The sequence below is a fragment of the Phyllopteryx taeniolatus genome, chromosome 3, assembly GCF_024500385.1.
Source record: "Phyllopteryx taeniolatus isolate TA_2022b chromosome 3, UOR_Ptae_1.2, whole genome shotgun sequence".
In the NCBI taxonomy this organism is placed as follows: Eukaryota; Metazoa; Chordata; class Actinopteri; order Syngnathiformes; family Syngnathidae; genus Phyllopteryx; species Phyllopteryx taeniolatus.
The window spans coordinates 1,926,657-1,944,215 of record NC_084504.1 but is presented as its reverse complement, the minus strand read 5'-3'; the positions used below and the strand labels follow the sequence as shown (position 1 = coordinate 1,944,215).

Below are 17,559 nucleotides of genomic sequence, written 5' to 3'. Positions count from 1 at the left end.
TCTCTTGTTAGGGCTTCTTTGTGATTCAGTGTCCTTCGTCGCTGATGCGCATTACTCTGTGCCTCTTGCAATGGCAGAGATTGGATTTCCCAACTGTCAATCAATCATATAGGCATTGATGCGAGCCCACTGTTAAACATCCCAAACAGATGGCCAGCCACCACCACCACTCGCGTACACCCCCTTGCAGCCTGGGTGTAGTCCCTGGGTAAGAGACTGTAAGCTCCTTAGATTTTTTTTTAAATGCTTATCACTAATTTAGTTTCTTCTATCAAAGCTATCATTGCAATTATTATTATTTATTTTTTTTCAACAAAATACTTAAGGAATGTCTTATCGCTCAAGTAAGCTGTTAGACTTCTGATTTTAAAGAACTGCTAAGATCGTGCAACAGTTGAGAAATGTGGGGAAATGTATTAATGAGTGCATAAATCCACTGCGGTGCTAAAGACAATAGCATGTGTGGGGGCTGAGAGACGGGTGTAATTTGGGGCAGAGCAACGACCCCCGACACCCGGGCCAAGCAGGAAGCACTGAAGAAGGCTGAGCCAGAGCAGGTGTCTGTGCTGACATCTGCTTCGGTTCTCTGGGGAAACACAAGAACCCTGCAGCTACAGCACTGACTATGCCACAGGAGTGCCCCGACTCCCTATAAACAAGGTAGACATCTTCTTGCTTCAGTTTTGGGATCCACCGGGAAGTGGGGTGAATCATTTGCAGTGTTTTGTTGGGAACTGCTCTTTTGTGACTCTAATATATAAAGCAGATATTTTTTCATTTTACAATTTCATAATAATAAACAGCATTCCGGAGCTATAGAGGATGGTTGTTTCAACTAAAAATGCACAATACATTTGCTTTTGCTTTTCATAATAATTTGTCTCTTTTGTGCTTGACACTTTCTATGTTTCATATCCTGATTCTCAATGTAGCTTAATCCGTGGAAGAAAAAGAGGGTTTCATGCAGAGTATTAAGAGGGTTCGACCCAGATCTCTTACAGACATTAAAGAAAGAATCGTTGGATGCTGACTCTCATGTAATATTGATGCTGTCATGTTTACTCATCAACCCACTTTCCTTCTGAATCTAATCAAGTTGACAAACCCTCAAGGCTGTTGATTCAGGCGCACCATCGATCTAAGTTTGCCTTCTATTGACCCAAGTGCATTTATAAAAGAGTTAGACTTTGTAGTGTAATCAAAGGCTCTGTGGACCCTCTCGCGTCACTTCTGGCTGACTTGCGCTGAGCAACTGTAACAGATACAGACTATTTTTGTAGCTGTAACAGGCATGCACATCAGAATATCTTGCTTTGTGAGTTTGCTGAACAGACAGTGATCCCCAAGAGCTTCTCGTACACAAGATTGTAATAGGACAATGAATGATGTACAATGTGGGGGTGGCAGCAGGATGACGTGTTGAGGGACCTGTGCTGATTGATATTGAACCAGGGGCAAAAGGGGAACAGGCAGCTTCCAGGAGAACCTCATAAACATTCTGAGCATGCACAGGAGTGGCAGTGAATCCCATGAAATGTATGAAAAAAAAGAAAAAAAAACACTCAGGATGTGACCTATTTCGAAACCCAGTGGAAGAAACAACAGATTACAAAGTGTTCCATGTCAAGTTCATGCAACTGAAAAGTAGAAAGAAGAAATGTGCAACCTTTATGATTTAGATTTCAAGTCCTTGGAAATGTCAGTGAAGGATTGAAATAGCAATTGGAAAAACAGATTGTGACTCGATGAAGTGTCGTGGTAATGGCTTACTCTCAAGCAATGTGGTGGCGCCAGACGTCATTTTATTCTGACCACGCGATCTTTTTTCTTGAGCCAACACAGTATCTCGGCATCTCTCCGTTTCCATTAAGCACCTGTAAATAAAGATCAGAAGGTGAAATTGATCTCATGTTTTAGACTGCTTTGAGTGTTTGTGTTTTGAGTTTGCTTGTACATCTGTACAATGTGGCCCTACTCAAACATTGTGAGCATGGAGCAAATTCAGATGGTGGTGATGTGAGATTGAGGAAAATGCATTTTGTTACATTTTCATCCCTACTTTTGAATATGTTGCCAACTAGGGAGTTTTATCATGCACTAAGGGGACCAGCTGCAGACGGTAGAACCCTTAGAACCCAAAGATCTGTAAGACCTTCACATCAACGAACAAAACATCTATCTATCTATCTATCTATCTATCTATCTATCTATCTATCTATCTATCTATCTATCTATCTATCTATCTATCTATCTATCTATCTATCATCGCTAGTACGATAACCACGATTAATCTATCTGTTGCTGCTAGTGTGATAACCACCATTAGCTAAACATGTAAATAATAGCTTCAAGCTTGGTGTATAGTAATAAATATCATTAACTACGAGGAAAATACAGTGCTGTAATAATAATAATAATAATAATAATAATAATAATAAAAAAAAGATTACTAAGTTGTCTCTCATATCAATTTTGTGGCGATGACAGCAGTGGAGCTGTTTGTATTTTAACAGAGCAGTATCATTTACAATTTCATTGTTATACGTGCCCCCAAATGAAAGACGTGTCAATACATTTTGCTTGGTAATTATAAGGTTACCAGAACTAAGCAAATCTGGATGTGATGCAAATACTTTGTAGTGCATATGTTATATTGCAGTGTTTCTAGTCCACATCCTTGTGGAACAAATAATTTTTTTAAGCAGAATATCAACGGAAAACTTATTCAAAATAAATCTGTTACTAATGTTCCTCCTTAAAATAACAATTATTTTGCAATTATTTAAACTTAACTCTTCCACTACTCAGCATGGTGGATTCCAATGGTAGCTTTTTTTTAGAGACCATATTTTGATATCTATGCTATACTACTTTTGATAATAGGCCAGATACCGCTCAATTAATTACCGAGACATCATTTTGCTTGATGACGCAAAGGTATAGCAGAAAAGTAGCATGACACGTTAAAAAAAATTCATTTTAGAGCTGTAACTAATGGGGAGGTGATCCATTGACGAGTGAGCATTATTACAGTTTTTGTTGAGACAGGGGTCCCTCTGGCTTGAAGTCAGCTGATCTGGCATCAGTCTGTCTGGGGACAGGATTAGGGGGGTTGTGGAGGTGAGTGCTTGTTAGATCAACAGACACTGGCTGAGCCATTCATGCAAACAAGCGCATTATCAACAAGACCCTTTAGTTCTACATACCACTTAGCGCCTGTTCACATTATACATAGATACATTCATACATATACATATACATTATATATCAAGCTGGAGCTTAATACACTCAGTGGGCATAGACTACGATGCAATTACGCAGGCAACACGTAGCCTATGAGTGAACATACATGTCATATGCCAGAGTAAACAAAAGAGATGTGATTGTGGTTACAGTAATTAAACAGATGTTTTTTTTTTATTTGAATTTGATCAATCTTGACTCCCTGAATATAGTCAAATTCTTGCCATTTTTGTCATCTATTCAATATTGTCACATTTTTATTGTAGAACAACAGGAACATTCTATATTATTAGTTCAAACATAGTTTTCAAAAATATTTATTTTATAATTCAGAGTCATACCTTTTCCTCAAGGTGGGTGGTTTTAGTATAATTACCTGTAGCAGGGATTCACGTAATTCCAGTTAGTGTAGGATTTTTCATTTTTGTCAATTTAGTTCAGGAAAAAAATAAATACAAATTTCAAGGCTTTTTGCTCACTGCATAACTGTTACCTTTTGTACAGTCTGTAGCAGTAGACATTTTACAAACTTGTTTATTGCCTTGCATTTGGCTGGCGACCAGTTCAGGGTGTACCCCGCCTCTCGCCCAGAGTCAGCTGGGATAGGCTCCAGCACGCCCGCGACGAGTGAGGATAAGCGGCATGGAAAATGGATGGATGGATGGATGTTTATTGCCTCAACTGTCATGTTACACTTGGATATACTACAGCATAGGGTCCAAAATATCCGGTATCAAATGCGATGTAAAATGAGCTCTCTGATGTATTCCTCAATTTCCATCGCTACAATATGCAATGTATGTTTTGAACCATTTTTTTCTCGTCGAAGAGAGTGTGCATTTATCACAGAAATGAACAACTGACTAATCAATGAATGTATATTTCAGGATGTTGTGCCCTCCTTCAAACAGGCAGATTCAATATAAACGTAACAGTTTTGGTGACATAGCCTGTCCTCCAAAAATTGGCTAATGGCTCAAAATACCCCATGTGTTGGGTAAATTGCTCATAGCACTGGGGTAAATTGAACCCCCTTCCCCCTCTCTTTTCCCCCCCCTTTTTCCTCCAGTTTTCCTCCCCCACCCAAGTCACCTTTATCCTCCCCCCACCGCTCCCTTCCTCCCCTCCCTTCCTGGATTAAGCTATTCCATAGTATACATGTCTATACCGAAGGAAATCAGACATTTCCTCAAATACGTATGTATTTATTTAATCATTAAAAAGTAAGGCCTATACTACTAGCCTCTTTTAAGTTCTATCAACGTAGGCCAGAGGATTCTTGAAAACCTGAAACGGAAAACTTTCATCCTCATCATCCATCCTGTTTCTTCCTCCATGGCTCCTCCATCTATTCATCCCTTCTCTCTATCCATTTAGTCCCCCCCCTCATACAAACCCCTTCTTACTCTGCAATCCACTTGTCCAGGTTGCAGGAGAATACAGTAGTAGTAGTAGTAGTTTGGCAATGACATCAATTCTCACGGTGTTATATTGATTTTCTTACTTAGAGGACATACTGTAACCACGAAAGTCAGGAGTAGTGTCACCTAGGAAGCCAAACGATAAATCTGTACATTTTCTTTTAATCAATAGTGATTTCAAACAGCACAAGATCCTAGATTGCCGTTGCACTTAAATAATAAAATGTAATTGATTCAAGTTAATTCTATTTAAAAATATGTAAACTTATTCATTAAATATAATTAAAAGATACAACACATTTGAATTTAGTGAAACCAAGAATGCAAATATTTATTGGGCTTATTTCCAGTAATTTTGCATTTGCAGTGTGTAGGATTTTCATTTTAGTGAATACATTAGAAAAGGTAAGCATATAAAAATTAATAGTAACCAGAGAAAACAAACGGATTTTTATTTACATGATCAGCAAACATTAGACTAGTTGATTTATCCAATTTATATGCCTATATATATACATTTAGTGTATAAAAGCATAAAACTAGACAGTGATTTAGTACTTAGGGCTGATCCACACTTATAGACAGTCGGCCTGTTTTTGTGCCAATTTTGCCCCTTCCCGACCAAGCAAGTCAAATGCCAGACAATCTTAAATCTTATGAGATTATCCTATAAGAGTGCCCTTAGGTCTGATATGTGTTAAGAGTGGATTCATTCCGATTTTAGGGTCCTAAACAGGTCGGGGGCGACAATCTTAAATAATGAACATGTCTTTGTGTGTGGGGGAGAGCCGACTTCTCGTAAGTCATGACGCTGTCAATTGTGACGGGAACGGAATATAGCCAATCAAGAAGCGCCCTGTCTCAAGAAAAGGAAACGACTGTAAATACAAATAAGCATGTCTTACCCAATGTCGTATTTTTGTGTTAAAGTGAGTTCCCCAGAAGGCAATGACTATTCAAGTCGTTGTTTTTTTTTTAGGCATTTTTTTTAAAGACTCTACAGCAACATTCGGGAACGTTCGGGAAACATTGGCGCAAAACCAGAACTATTTCTTCTTCTTCGGTTTTGTGAGATCACATGTGATCACGCGAAATTTCGAGTTTGGCAATTAAAAACTCTCCAAAATCTAGTAGCCTATACAAAATAGAAAATCTTTATCCAAACTCTTAGGTCACCGCGACGCTATAAATAATTTTGAATGCCGCTTGCAGGAGGGGGTTGGTTATATTGCGGTCAAACCTCGTGGCAAAATCTGAAGTGCTTCCTGAAACAGTCACGTGGTTCAGCCGGGCAACGCGGCTTCGGACATCAGTACTTCCGGCTCCTCCCCTAAATGAAGCAAGCCTTGATATTCGCTTTGCGGAAACGTCCCCTTCATTACCTGACACACGCCTCGAAGACTCGGAACATCTCGTAACATCACTACTGAATAATACCTTCTCCAAACTGGAGTATCAAAATTTAACTCCTGAGTTTGCTCCAGTGTTGGAAAACAGGTAAATCAGATCATTAATGATTAAAAAATAACAGATGTATCTAGATTAGCAATGAAGGAGAGTATGTTCTCTCAAAATTATTTCATTAAAGTGCTGGATGGTAAAACTGGAGGGGACACGAACAGCCCTCTGAGAAAATGGGGGGACCCTGAACCCCCCGTAAATTACGCCTATGGAGATCAGTGATCAGGTCCTGGCCGAGAAGAACATCTTTGTGTTGGAGCAGCCTCCCTACTCACCCGACCTGGCTCTGTGTCATTCCCCCCCCCCCCCCCCCTCCCTCTATCTCAAGTTCAAGGGGGTGATCAAGGGGACATTGAGATTGCTGTGATGATGGTTGCAGCGGAGGATCCTACAAGAATCCCTCCAGGAGTGTATGAAGGCATGGCAGAGAAAGTGTGTTAGACTCCAAGGGGATAACTTGAAAGGGATAAACATAGTTTATAGTCTTGAATTGAAATATATCTTGTGTGACACCAGTCCTGGAACATTTATGAAACAACTCATATTTGATTCAAATTTAGATACAACGTCTACAGTGTTTCCCATGCCAACTAACACATCTGTATATTTCTACTTGTGTTGCTATGTTACAGTTGTCCGATCAACAATAAACAGACAAAATAAAGTTGGGGGTTAATCTGTTTTCCATGGTGATCAAAAGTAAGGATAGAGCGGAAGATGAAATGTGGGTTGAAAATGGTAGCCGAGCCAGTTTGAAAGTGGAGTAGACCAAAGCTCTCTCTCTGTCTCTCTCTCTCTCTCTCTCTCTCTCTCTCACACACACACACACACACCCCTGGGCAAGCACTCATGCACACGCCCCTCCAGCAACGAGATATGCAGGAGATTTAGTTTCTTTTTGAATATGTAATGAGTTTAACATGCGTGCTGAGCTGGTGGTAGATTTCTGGCGTAGCAGCTGTGATCCATGCAGCAAATACAGGATTATCTGCAACCAAAGATAACGGGCTCAACAAAGCTTGGGAAATAGCTTCAGGCAGAGGAAACCATGGCCATTCAGCAGTGCCAGGCCCTCGGAGCTAGGTGATTGGAGAGCGCCTTTCCATACACACACGTTACCTTTGCATGCCTCCAGGCTCTGCTCCACTTAAGGGTAGGTGGCCTTGGGGGTGACGGTATTGGCTCAGGAGACAGAACGCATTTGCTCACGTCTTCAGAGGATACAGCATAAGTTCTAAGCTCTGCTTTACATCAGCCCAGCTTTGATCTCAGTTAGACTCCCCGTAAACTGAAGGCTGATGGAGTAATGACATTCATCTGGAGGATCTTCACTGTAACTGTATTACTCTGAGCTCAATTTTGCAACTTATAAATAATCATATCATCGTATAATGGATCATTATGATTAACATACTGTGTAGTATTAGAAAAGACTTACTGCAGCAGTAAAAAGCAAAGACATTTTGGGGTCAAGCTCTCAAGACGTTCTGCTTATCCCATGATGCAAACGTTTCTGGATACACGATTAGTGGAAGTGGAAGTATTTTCCAGGATAGAACAAAAATCTTCCGTAGCCACAAATGACTATGACAATCATTTTTGTTGGCAGACTTCAAGGTTACAGAAGAAAACCCTTTTGACTCTTTGGACCTAATAACCTGTAAGTTTAATCATTAAATCACTACGCAAAAGAATGGACGATTCAAATACTGAGTACATGAACACGGAACTCAACAGTATGACATTATAACATCGTAGTTCTCTGTTAAGGTTGTAATAATAATAATAATAATAATATCAATTAAAATATAATATAACAATATTTTCGCATTTGTAAAATTTCAAATGTATTTGGTTTTTAAAGTGCATCAACAGAATAATAACTTTACTTTGACAATACAATGCTGCCTTCTTCTTTTTATAAAAAAAAACTGATGCGCATGAGCGCATGTATATATTATTGGATGTATTTAACTTTTTCATGAATCACGATCAAAGCCAAGACTGTGAAAAAAAAAAAAAAAGCAATGCTGCTCAATGATGCCATGGCCATTGCCTCGAATCACATACTAAGACTCTAACCAGATTGCCCTAGTGTCATCCCTAGGGTCTTCCTAGGGGACATATTTGCAAGGTACTGTTTGTGGGAATCCCCAAATGGTGTGTCTTATTTGGATTCCTGAATTCAAATTGTATTTTCTCATTGCTTTAGTACTTCACCTTTTCAAAAACAATTAATTAATTAATTGTGTCATGACATTGAGGACTGTTCCACGACCCAAAGGTGGCCAGTGTGTGTTATGCAATGCACATGACGGAGTGCAGATGTTTTGAATTAGCAAGGGGCTCTTGGTTGTGCAACGATTTCCCCTCATAGTTTTCTGTGCCACCTCTTAACAAGGTCTCCTGTAGTGTGTGTGTGTGTGTGTGTGTTAGTGGTGGTTGGAGATGTGGTGTGGGTGAATGGTTTGTAGCTCTGCATTCAGCCATCTCTTGCTTCCTGACTCTCGCTTGACATGATCTAGTGACCTAGTTAGGGAGACCAGCACTCTCCCAGTCTTTGTCAACACTGGCCTGGGAGGAATAAAAAATAAAAAATTAAAAAATTAAAAAAATCCTTGATTTGCTCTAAATAGGGATTTCCTCTTAAATTAATCAAGAAGTTCTTCCAGGCTAAGCCCATAACTACAACCTAATCGTGCAGCAACCAAGCGTTTTTGCTTGCTGGCATTTTGGCAGTGGGACCAGGCAAAACCTGTATCTCATTTGGCCCCCAGCTCAAGATTGACTGGGCATAAACTTACCATTGTCAGTTGCTGTTGGCATTTATTTTGTTATTAGCAAGTGGAAAATGAGTTTGCATTTAAAAAAGAAAACACCTTGACATTCTTCTCTTTGACCATTTTTCCACCAGCACAAGCCCTGCGAAAGGCCAGATTTTGATGGAAAGAGCTGACCACACCATAGCTTCAGCTGGCTCTTAGTTCAAATCCAACTTTGTAGGGATATTTTTACCTGTCAGCAAATTTTGTAACCTGAAGACTGTTGGAATGAATGAATTCTCCCTCTGCCCCCTTTCTCTTGTAGTTCGCTGAAGGAAGACTCTGTTTCACATGATTTCTTTGGCCCTTTTTGTTCCCCCTAAGAGAAGGCGGCACTCTGCCAAAGGAATGTCTGCCAGTAGAACTAATATAGTGCCAACTCCTTCTCATTCACACAGAACAAATGGCTGCATTATTCAGACTGCCATCACTCTAGAACAGCACTTCCAGACTGCTGAGTGACACACTTGTGAAACGATACATTTACAGTTCAAGTTAGATCTATATCCTTTTAATAGTTTTTTTCAGGGCACCACCTTTCTGGCATGAGCTACAGAACATAGACAATCGCACATATCTTCAATGATAAATGTAATAATAATAATAATACATTTGATTTGTGTTTCACTTTACATGCAAATTTCTGAAAGAGCTGCAGAGAACCAAACTAATGAAATAGATATTTAAAATTGGTTACATTTACAAAATTATCAGAACCCATGAACAATTACAAGAGAAAATAAAACCATGATCAGAAAAAATATTAAAAAAAAAAAAAAAAAAAAAAAAGGTCACCTTTTAAAAAAGGTTTTAAGGTCACTTTTAAAAAGCATTTATATTCTATGGAGCCCTCAGATGATCCGGGAGGGCGTTTCACAGCCTGGGATCTGAAAATCATCGCATTTTTTAAAATTAATTAATTTATTTTTTAATCAGTCAGTAGAGAGTTTAAAAAAAAACTTAGTCAAATACGAGGGGTAGTCAAAAAGTAATGAGCCCAAATTAACTTAACCCACTAATAATTGAAAATGTTTTCTGAAATTTTCATGGCTTGTAGTTTAAATACTCGTTTTAATGTTTATTTAAAAAGTATTGTTAAAGCTTGTCTTCTTCCTGTCAGTCATTTTGGGTCGAGGCACTGATCAGAGAATATCGTAGAGAGAGACCATTGATGAGATCACCATCGTTTGTCATCACTGATGACATAACCCTAAGCTATTTCCAAAATGGTTGACAGGAAGAGGACAGGCTTGAACAAAACCTTTTAAATAAACCTTCAAACAAATATTTTAACAGCAAACTGTAAAAAAATTCAGGAAAATAAAAATCTATTATTAGTCGAATAATGCTCCACCATCATCCCAGTCCCCAAGAAACCTGCAATCTCGGGTCTGAATGACCACAGGCCTGTCACCCTGACATCTGTGGTCATGAAATCCTTTGAACGCATCGTGCTGGACCACCTCAAAAGTGTCACAGGACCCCTCCTGGATTCCCTGCAGTTTGTATACCGAGCAAACAGGTCTGTGGATGATGCAGTCTACATGGGACTGCACTTCATCCTAGAACACCTCGACGGTGCGTGGACCTACACGAGGATCCTATTCGTGGACTTCAGCTCTGCGTTCAACATGTTTTGGCAAATCTTTTTCTGACAGAATAAGTGAGGAAGCAATCTTCTCTTTGTGGGGTTTTATGACAAAGAAAGAAAGAAAAGTCCTTGCAAAGCGAGTCTTACGAGTTGTCACACCTTACTGAAGCCCAGACAAAAATCCCCCTTGTTATATCGAAGTGAGAGAGACAGAGAAAGAAAACAAAACAATTATCTATGTCCAGCTGCAACAAGTATTACACACACAGAGCTAGTAGTCACAACATAACAACATAACAATAAAGCATGTGATGGTTGTCTAAAACTAATAGAAGTAATATTTGATATATATAAAACATACAGTGCGGCACGGTGGACGACTGGTTAGAGCGTCAGCCTCACAGTTCTGAGGACCGGGGTTCAATCCCCAGCCCCGCCTGTGTGGAGTTTGCATGTTCTCCCCGTGCCTGTGTGGGTTTTCTCCGGGCACTCCGGTTTCCTCCCACATCCCAAAAACATGCATGGTAGGTTAATTGAAAAACTCTAAATTGACCGTAGGTGTGACTGTGAGTGCGAATGGTTGTTTGTTTGTATATGCCCTGCGATTGGCTGGCAACCAGTTCAGGGTGTACCCCGCCTCCTGCCCGATGATAGCTGGGATAGGCTCCAGCACGCCCGCGACCCTAGTGAGGAGAAGCGGCTCAGAAAATGGATGGATGGATGGATGGATGGATAAAACATACATTTTCCAACACAAACACCATCATCAACTCCTCACCTCCAAGCTTCTCCAGCTCGCCTTCCATCTTCCAGTGGATTTAGAGCTTTCTGACGGGCAGGACACAGCAGGTGAGACTAGGGGACACCACCTCATCCACACGCACCCAGCTGTCAAACTCTTGAAGTTTGCAGACGAAATCACAGTCATCGGCCTCATCAAAGGTTCTGCGTATCGACAGGAAGTGGAACGGCTGGAGCTGTGGTGCGGCCGACACAACCTGGAGCTGAACAAGCTCAAGACTGTCGAGATCATCGTGGACTTCAGGAGGCATCCTTCGCCACAGCTGCCCCTCACGCTGTCCAACTGCCCTTGAAGTTCCTGGGAATTTCTGTCTCTCAGGACCTGAAGTGGAAGACCAACATCAACACCATCCTCAAAAAGGCCCAGCAGGGGATGTACTTCCTGCGGCTTCTGAGGAAGCACGGCCTTCCACAGGAGCTGTTGAGGCAGTTCTACACAGCAGTCATCGAATCAGTCCTGTGTTCTTCCATCACAGTCGGATTTGGTGCTGCCAGAAAAAATGACAAATTCCAACTGCAATGGACAATCATGACTGCCGGGAAAATCGTTGGTACCCCCCTACCCACCCTTGAGGACTTTCACGCTGCCCGAACTAAGACAAGAGCATGCAAAATCCTCTTGGACCCTCCACATCCTGGTCACTGCCTCTTCCAGCTCCTCCCTCAGGTAGGCGCTATCGAACAATGCAAACTAAAACTAGCAGACATTCCAACAGCTTCTTCCCTCTTGCCTTTAAAATGCTAGATGCTCAGTGATTCGCCATAGTGTGTTTTTATGTTTTTATCTTTCAAAAGTATTTATTGTCAAAATAGCTGTCTATTGTCGTACTTGAGCGGCTCCAACTATCATAGATAAATTCTTTGTGTGTTTTTGACATACTTGGCAAATAAAGAAGATTCTTATTCTGATTAAATTAAATTGGGCTCCTTACTTTTTGACTACCCCACATATATTTTGTTTTCTATTATTGTTCCTGATGATTCATGATGTGCAGTCACGATGCTTTCAATCGTATAGTCCATTTTGTGGGTGAAATTACAATCATGTGTTGCTATGGGAATACAGTAGTGGTAGTTTAATATTTGAGAGTCTTGTATTTAACCATACCAAGCTTCATGTTTGTAACGCAACGTTGGGACAGCAGTAGCTCATTGGTAAGAACTTGGGCTTTTGGAACCGGACTCTTTTTCAATGATAACAGCTGTGAACAAAAAGAAATAGCTCCGAGTTGGTACAGAGTTGCGTGATGGGAATCTCTCTCTCTTCTTGCCTGCTTGCAGGTGTGTGCTATGCTTCTCTGTGTGGTGTGCACCAAAAATATACAGCAATGTAAATTAAAATTAAAATTAGTATAGTAAATACGGATGTATTGAATTTATTGTTACTCGATTTTAATCGTTGGTAAATATTATTCCGAGGATTTTTTATTTTTTTAAAGCTAAAAGGGAATCTCAGTGGCGCCATGGTGAGCGACTGGTTAGCACATCTGCCTCACAGTTGTGAGGACCCGGGTTCAAATCTGGCCTTTCCTATGTGGAGTTTGGATGTTCTCCCCGTGCCTGCGTGGGTTTTCTCCCACATCCCAAAAACATGCGTGGTAGGTTAGTTGAAGACTCTAAGTTGCCCATAGGTGTGAATGTGAGTGTGAATGGTTGTTTGTTTATGTGTGCCCTGTGATTGGCTGGCGACCAGTTCAGGGTGTACCCCGTCTCTCGCCCAAAGATAGCTGGGATGGGCTCCGGCACGCCCTCGATCCTAGTGAGGATAAACAGTACAGAAAATGGATGGATGGATGGATGTTGATTGGTTCACATGAAAGAGTTATAGTACTCTGCCTCCAAATACAATGAGATATACAGTGTTCCCTCATTTTTCACGGTTAATGGGGACCAGAACCCCCCGCGAAAGGTGAAAAACCGCAAAATAGGCTTTGCCCCACCGTACCTCCCCCCCGCCCCCTAGGAATTATCGTGGATGTTTATGTGGGTACCAGAATGTTTAAAATATGTAAACAGTATTTATGCTTTACATATTTGAGACAAAGATTACAACAGTACACGTATTTACTTGAATCTTTAATTATAAAACCTTATACAGTAATTAACATTCATCAACATTGCCTTCTGAGAGAGGCGAAGAGGCTTGCGTTGGTGGCGGAGGACAGACTCTCACTTGACTCGTAGAGGCTTTAGGTTCACTCGGAGACTCTTCTGCTGGAGGCGCTGATGGTGTAGCTGGGGTTTTAGCTTGGAGAAAAACATGGTGATGGGTAGTTGTTGTCTTTGTTTTTTCTTTATGACTATTTTGGAAAAACCCGTGAAGCACTAAAGCCGCAAAACGTGAAGCGCGAAGTGGCGAGGGAACACTGTATACTCACCTAAGTAAAAACTGAAACAGACTTGGTGACAGTGAGCAGACTTGGCTTTACAGTGCAACCTCACTAAGTAGCAGTTAAAACGCTGCCTTTCTTCCCCTCGGCCTGGTTAACGGCCAAATGATGATGTGTTGAAGGTCATACGGTACACTGCCATGCTAGTGGCCGAGTCTGTCAGCCTGCAACCTGCCAGCTTGCCTGCTGCTTGGTGTCATGACACTGACTGTGGCTTCTCTTCAATTATCCAAACAGTTTGTGTTGCTTGTTACACTGTATTTAAAATGCAGTAGAGGGATTTCATAAACTTACTGTATGTCATTATCCTAATAAACTGCTCGTAATTGGTGTCACAGGTGAGGTCAGACACAGTATGAAGACCATAGGGATTAAACAGATTCTGTTTGTATTCAGACAATGTCTGTGAAGCCCCTTTTTAAAATTTGAAATATTTTTTTTAACCAGACTGATTAGAATCTAGCGGCACGGTGGCCGACTGGTTAGAGCGTCAGCCTCACAGTTCTGAGGACCCGGGTTCAATCCCAGGCCCCTCCTGTGTGGAGTTTGCATGTTCTCCCCGTGCCTGCGTGGGTTTTCTCCGGGCACTCCGGTTTCCTCCCACATCCCAAAAACATGCATTAATTGAAGACTCTAAATTGCCCGTAGGTGTGACTGTGCGTGTGAATGGTTGTTAGTTTGTATGTGCCCTGCGATTGGCTAGCAACCAGTTCAGGGTGTACCCCGCCTCCTGCCCGATGATAGCTGGGGTAGGCTCCAGCACGCCTGCGACCCTAGTGAGGAGAAGCGGCTCAGAAAATGGATGGATGGATGGATGATTAGAATCTAATGTAAATTCGGTCTATTATTCTATTAGTCTGAGTTGAATTTGATCTAAAAATAAATTAATAAATAAACTCGGCTTCTGTTGGTGGAACACATGCACGTTTTCATGCAGGGCTTAATATGTATATCATCTCCAGAGGCCAGAAAAGAAGCCTCGATACTGGCATTCTGATCTCAGGCTCTGGTAAATATAATTTACTGCACCCCTCAAGACAGACCTCATCTAAAGTCTTGGTAGTTATAGACTGCAGGTGCTTTTACACTAGGATCTGTTTCTGTTCATTTTCTTGTAATAAGGCTCCACACTCAGTGAAGGTATCACTTACAAAGGCAGTTATTGGCATGACTGGTCATAAATTCTCAAGCACAACTACTCATGAACACTAAAGGCATCAAGATGTAACGTGCACCCCAGAAAGGTTGCCGGTCGGTCACAATGTATACTAGTTTATTAAAGTTTCCACCATCATATATAAAACCATCCATCCATCCATCCATTTTCCACTGCTTATCATGTTCATGGACACGGATGAACTGAGGCATATCCCAGCTGACTGGTGATTGGCAGGGTACACCCTATCCGTCGCAGAACATATAAGGCAAACAACCATTCGCAGAATTTAGTCTTCAATTAACCTAGCATGGATGTTTTTGGAATGGGGGAGGAAGCCGCAGTACCTGGAGAAAATAATAACTATTCAGATGCAAACTCCACACGGAAAAGCCAGATTCAAACCAACAATCTCTGACTGTGAGGCTGACGCACCCACACATATACACAGATTTGCCCATGTAAAATCACATTTTCAATGATAGAGATGTGGTTCACTCACCTCACTTCTCTGCTCAGTGACGGTGGGAATGTGAATGTGTTTTTCTATACAGTATGCACCATAAGATTGACTGCCAACCAAGCGTGTAGTCCAGTTTTCGCACCAAAGTCAGCTGGGATTGGCTCCAACTCCCTGCGACCCTGAACAAACAGTTTAGAACATGGATGGATTTATTCATGTTTTAATTCAGTCATACAGGATTGGCAAGATGTAGAAACATCCATCCATCCATCCATCCATCCATTTTCTGAGCCACTTCTCCTCACTCGGGTTGCAGGCGTGCTGGAGCCTATCCAAGCTGTCATCGGGCAGGAGGCGGGGTACACCCTGAACTGGTTGCCAGCCAATCGCAGGGCACATACAAACAAACAACCATTCGCACTCACATTCACACCTACGGGCAATTTAGAGTCTCCAATTAATGCATGTTTTTGGGATGTGGGAGGAAACCGGAGTGCCCGGAGAAAACCCACGCAGGCACGGGGAGAACATGCAAACTCCACACAGGCGGGACCGGGGATTGAACCCGGGTCCTCAGAACTGTGAGGCTGACGCTCTAACCAGGCGGACACTGTGCCACCAGATGTAGAAACAAAATTACAAAAATGAAAACAAATGTAGAAAATTTGAAACACTTTTTACAAACACCAGAAAAAATCCAGAGTGAATCACACTGCAAAAAACTCAAAAGATTGCCAAGAATATTTGTCTTATTTCAAGTCAAATCTAATCTGATTACACTTAAAATAAGACTCATCACCAGAAAGGTAACTTGTTCTTAGGCAATTTTCACGTGCTTCAAGCAAAATTTCATTTGAAATAAGTAGAGAAATTTGTCATTGTAATACGAAAAAATAATATAAATAATAAACATAAATAATGATTAATGTCAATCAAAAATTAGCTGGAAACTAGTGAAAATTGTCTACAAACAAGTTACTTTTTAGGTGATCAGTCTTACTTTAAGTGTAATCAGATAAAATTTGACTCGAAATAAAACAAATATTCTTGGTAAGATGATGAGTTTTTTGCTGTGCAATGAAAACAGGTTCGCTTTGCTTAAAATGAGCATCTCTTCTGGCCGATAGAAGTGGCAATCAAATCAAGTCCTTCCGCATTAAACCAGATTTCCCCCATTCACTTTGTACTGAAGATGAGTGACAACACACAACATGCTTAAAGGGAAAGCCAATAGCTGTCACTTTGCTAGAGTTTGACAAACTTGGATAGGAATAGAATGTCTTGATCAAATGAACAACAATATGATTGGTCAAAATTAGGTGGTCATAAAAGTCATATTAACATCAGGGTTTACAAACTGGCACAAATGATGAAGATGAAAAGGCAATGTTTCCCACATCCCATAGATGAAGCGAACTGATCATTACTTAATTTCCAGTGAATCAAGAATAATTATTTGAAGCTTAGTCATGTCAAACTTATTTTAGATTTTTCAAAGAATTGCTATCTTGAATTAAAGGGTTTTTGTGTTTTACTGAAATTGGTTTATTACTTTTCCTGCTACAACAGGTGACTTTGTGTCATATATTTTTAACGTGAGATAATTGTGCTTTTTTTTTTGGCCTCGGAGCTCGCTTTTTCCTTGCAGAGAAAGGGTTTGGGCTGTGAAAATTAATAAATTAACTTACCCCTCCTTAAAGAGTTAAGCATTTTTATTCTTTGTTTGAAACAGTTTTTCCAAGCATTCATTTGTGAATCCAGCTAGCAAAGGAAAGAAATACCGCATAAACAATAACAGTTTAAATTTCAGTGATAAAGTTGTGAACTAATTGAGATGTTCCAAGGCCTCAAATATCCAATGGCACATTAATCTTCAATATCACACAACATACGGCACTGGTTTATACATTTTTTATATTACATTATATGATCAGGTCCCCAGAGGGGCAATAGCTTGTAATTAAATAACTACTCCAGAGTCTAATTCACTTAAATGATTATCTTAGTTTTACCGCAAAAACATACATAAAACAAAAACATCCATCCATCCATTTTCTACCGCTTATCCGAGGTCGGGTCGCGGGGGAGTAGCTTTAGCTTCCCTCTCTCCAGTCACTTCATCCAGCTCTTCCGGGGGGATCCCGAGGCGTTCCCGGGCCAGCCGAAAGACGTAGTCTGTCCTGGGTCGTCCCCGGGGTCTCCCGGTGGGAT

General features: G+C 40.8%; 1 protein-coding gene across 4 annotated transcripts in view; it reads left to right on the top strand.

Annotated features, from left to right (window-relative positions):
• The first annotated feature begins 343 nt into the window (after positions 1–343).
• tncb (tenascin Cb) overlaps positions 344–17,559 on the top strand; it is a 129,346-nt gene continuing 112,130 nt past the window's right edge. For 2 of the 4 annotated variants that reach the window (XM_061766380.1, XM_061766379.1), the window contains exon 1: positions 344–660. The gene's annotated coding sequence lies outside the window, so the exon portion shown is untranslated. The remainder of the gene's footprint in view (positions 661–17,559) is intronic. The other 2 variants (XM_061766381.1, XM_061766382.1) reach the window with 2 other exon arrangements.